The following is a 4,586-nucleotide window of genomic DNA, read 5'->3' as shown; positions in this document are numbered from 1 at the left end:
AAAATTAGCCAGGTGAGGTGACGGGCGCCTGTAGTCCCAGCTACTTGGGAGGCTGAGGCAGGAGAATGGCATGAATCTGGGAGATGGAGCTTGCAGTGAACTGAGATCCTGCCACTGCACTCCAGACTGGGCAACAGAGCGAGACTCCATCTCAAAAAAAAAAAAAAGATACTAAATTCAGTATTTCCATAATATGACTGTGATGGTTACTTTTATGCATCATCTTTCTGGCCACTGGATTCCCAGATGTCTGATTAAACATTATTCTGGCTGTGTCTGTGAGGGTGTTTCTGGATGGCATCCACATTTGAATTAGTAAAATGAATAAAACAAATTGCCCTTATCAACGTAGGTGGGCCTCACCCAACCTGTTGAAAGCCTAAATAGAACAAAAAGAACAGTAAGGGAGAGTTCATTCTCTCTACCTGATGATCTTTAAGCTGGGACGTTGATCCTCTTTTGCCTTCAGACTTGCACTCAGACTGGAACTGACAACATCTGCTCTCTTAGTTCTCAGGCCTTCGGACCCAGGCTAGAACTATACCATCATTTTTACTGGGCCTCCACCTTATGACTGCAGATCTTTGGGATTTCTTAGTCTCCATAATCACCTAAGCCAGTTCCTTAATTCTTTATAATAAATATCTTTTTATATAATATATTGATATGGATACATATATATGATATGTATAAATAGAATATATATAATATGTGATATGTAGAGAATATGTATTTAGGTATATAATATATGTATATAATAGATAAAATAGTATAGATGAATATATAATATATTTATATAATGTATTATATGTGAATATATATGAATATACATTATATAGAGAGAATATAGACTATGTAGAATATACCATATATTCTATATATACATATATTCAATATATACATATGGAAAACTAGAGTTGGAAAACTCTAATACAATGACTCAAATGTATACAAATCAAATCAACTCCAAACAAGACTAAGTGTAAGCATATTTTGTTCCAGGCTTTGTAGTTCTCCATACGGAGCTGTGGGACTTGGCTCTGCTTTGATTTCTTACCCCTAATCTTTAGCAAAATGTTGAACGAGAAACTGGAGGTGTCTAAATGAGCTGCACATTCATCCCCATCTCTCTCATCTGTCACAAATCCATTCCATCAACTCCTCACAGCATAAAATCCTCATAACAGTTAATCCTCTTCAGCCCAAAGAGAACCTCATGATCCATATGTAAAATACAGTCTCATTTTGTTTTTCTTTTCCCTGTTTAATTACTCACTTCATTTAGTTTTATTTTTCTCCTTCTCATTGGGAAAAGACAACTTTGTATTTGGGTAAATTAGTCTGAGGTCTAATGATAAAGGAAAACATTTCTCTTTGACATTTATTACCATGATGAAAATTCCCAAATGTGCTCCAATCCATTAATATTTATTTCTTATTACAAACAAGCTCAGATCTTTTCTCTCATTAAGCACCTAAGATAATCCCATTTTCCTGCCTAAATAATTCCTGTTGGTTTTCTGTTTAAACCATTGCTGAGAGAAGCAGCTGCCAGTATCAAAAGGAAACAGGTGGCCTTGGGAACATGCTTGCTCAGAGGAGTCGGTGTGTGTGCTTCAAGGAAACTCTATTGCATTACTCTCAGCTGCTACATGTTGTACATTTTCACAGGTTTTGTGTTTTTGTCTTTTTTTTCCCCAGGATGTCCTTTCCCACCAGTTCAGAATCCATCACAGCTGATTCCAGTTCGTGGCATCGTTCTTCCAACCTGGAAGTGCGTCCTGGGGTTTTTCCTAATGGATCACTTTTCCTAATGGGAACTACTAATGGCATTCCTTTCCAGCACTACGTTTTGACAACCAAATGAAAGCAGTGTCCATGAGATGTGAAAATATTTCTTTTCAGAGGCCTCTAAGCCACTTCATCTGGCACATCAGACCTGCCTCTGCCCATATGAAGGAACGGGAAAGATTCCATTTTCTCATCCCACAAAAAATTACACAAAAACTCCAAGGCTATGCGGGCCTATGTAATGTAGTCAGTCATTTTCTTTCCTTTCCTCTTTATTTTTTCTTAATGTCTGCTCACATCTACTTCAGTTGTGGACTTATTCTATTACGAAGCCTTCCTTTTTTTAATATAAGGACTTGATATACATTATACTTTGGAAATGAAAGAACTTCTATGTAAAATGAGAATCAACTGAGAGTAATACTTGTTTCTCAACCAACTAATGTGGTTTAGTAGATTTTGTGCCACTACAGGATTTTCTACCATAAATCCTGTCACCCTAGACTGGCTTTCTGGCAAAGTCTAAACAATTAATGACATTTAATGTATTGTAGCTCACATGGACACGTTAGGGATTGCCACCAGTTTGAGAAATGGTTATAAAATTAAGTTTATCTAATGTGACAGTTGCTTTCAATAACCACTCATTTCCCACTGTTTACATTGGCTGCTAGTTCCCAAATATGATCCAGACATAGTTGGTGGTAATTAGCAAAATCTGTTAGCCATTTTGTATTTTTTGTGTAATTTTTTATCTCAAGGCAGTTTCTTTCCTGTCAGAAAAAGAGCACGACAATCCTAGGCATCATGAAATCCAGTGTCTCCATTTTACAGAGGGCTACTGAGGCTGGAGGACGTTTTAATGTTGAATAATCAAGTAAAGATGGCACCATAACATCTGTGCACAGCCTTAACCATTTTCTTTCATCTGATCTTCACAAAAATCCCATGAAGTTGTGCAGGATCCGGATTTTTTTTTAATCTCAGGAAGTAGGTAAGACGACTGCTATCATCACCCTTATTAGTTAGAGCAAAGGCTGAGCTACTATATTGAGACTAACAATACAATGGCTTAAAGAGCAAAGAAATGTATTGTTCATTCCCATAACAGTGTTGAGGTGAATGATCGAGTTTGAGGACACAGTTCTGCTCCACACAGTCATTCAGGGACTCTGATTCCTCCTGTTGTGCAGCTCTGCCATTCTCTCAGGTATTTTTATGGTCTCAAACCCCTGGGCTCAGGGATTCACCCACTTGACCTCCCAAAGGGTCAGGATTATAGGGATGAGCCATTGTGCCTAACCAGGACATAACTTTCAAAGAAGGCTGGGTGCAGTGGCTTATGCCTGTAATCCCAGCACTTTGGGAGGCCAAGGAGAGTGGATCGCTTGAGCCCAGGAGTTGAAGACTAGCCTGGGCAACATGGTAAAAACCCCGTCTCTATAGAAAAATGCAAAAATTATTCGGATATGGTGGTGTGTGCCTATGGTCCCAGCTACTCAGGAGGCTGGGGTGGGAGGATCCTTTGAGCCCAGGAGTTGGGGACTGCAGTGAGCAAAATTGCACCACTGCACTCCTGCCTGGGCAGCAAAGGAGGAAGAGGAAGAGGAAGAGGAAGAAGAAGAAGAAGAAGAAGAGAAGGAGGAGGAGGAGGAAGGGGAAGGAGGATCCTTTGAGCCCAGGAGTTGGGGACTGCAGTGAGCAAAATTGCACCACTGCACTCCTGCCTGGGCAGCAAAGGAGGAAGAGGAAGAGGAAGAAGAAGAAGAAGAAGAAGAGAAGGAGGAGGAGGAGGAAGGGGAAGGGGAAGGGGAAGAAGGAGGAGGAGGAGGAGGAAGAGGAGGAAAAGGGATGTGAAAGAAAAAAGCAAAGAAGGTGAGAGAAGGGTTTTTCCATACTACCTCTCTCACCTTTCCAAATGCCTACTGTAAAAGCATTGCCTTTTGTCCAGCATTTTTCTCATCAAAAAATTAACTAAGTGTCTTCTACTGTATTAGCTGTTGTATCCAGCTAAGGGTATGAACATCAGCTAAAGCAGACTTTAAATTAGAGTGCTTGGAAGCATTAGCTGCCAGGTGTTTTACCAGCTGACAAACAGGGATGATTTCAAAATCAATGTCAAGAATTTCCAGTCATTTCCTTAAAAATTGCTTTCCATCTACACATTGCATAGTGTTCTGGAAAGTGGTGTGTTGTGTTTCACTCTGTTCTGTTCTGCCAGCAAAATCCTGAAACCTGCATCCTGCTCATCTATGAGGGCTGTTTAATTTGATGTGACTATCTGCATGTCCTTGAGTTTGGGCTCTCCTCCTAACCCAGGCTAACTGCCTGCTCCATCCCCAAGGATCCTGCTCTCCTTCCACCATCATTACCTTCTTTGTACCTTCTTTGTTACCCAAATTAATTTCTTTTTTTTCTTTTCTTTTCAAAAAAAAAAGCAGTCTCACTCTCTCACCCAGGCTGGAGTGCAATAGCCTGATCATGGCTCACTGCAGCCTCAACCTCCCCAGGCTGAGGTGATCCTCCCCACGTCAGCCTCCTGAGTGAATTTTTTTTGAGACAGAGTTTCACTCTTATTGCCCAGGCTGGAGTGCAGTGGCATAATCTCAGCTCACTGCAATCTCCGCCTCCCAGGTTCAAGCAATTCTCCTGCCTCAGCCTCCCAAGTAGCTGGGATTACAGGTGCCCCGCCACCGTGCCTGGCTACTTTTTGTATTTTTAGTAGAGGTGGGTTTTCGCCATGTTGGCCAGGCTGATCTCAAACTCCTGACCTCAGGTGATCCACCCACCTCAGC

Source organism: Colobus angolensis, unplaced genomic scaffold (assembly GCF_000951035.1).
Source record: "Colobus angolensis palliatus isolate OR3802 unplaced genomic scaffold, Cang.pa_1.0 Scaffold35, whole genome shotgun sequence".
In the NCBI taxonomy this organism is placed as follows: domain Eukaryota; kingdom Metazoa; phylum Chordata; class Mammalia; order Primates; family Cercopithecidae; genus Colobus; species Colobus angolensis.
This window is presented reverse-complemented; position numbering follows the sequence as displayed.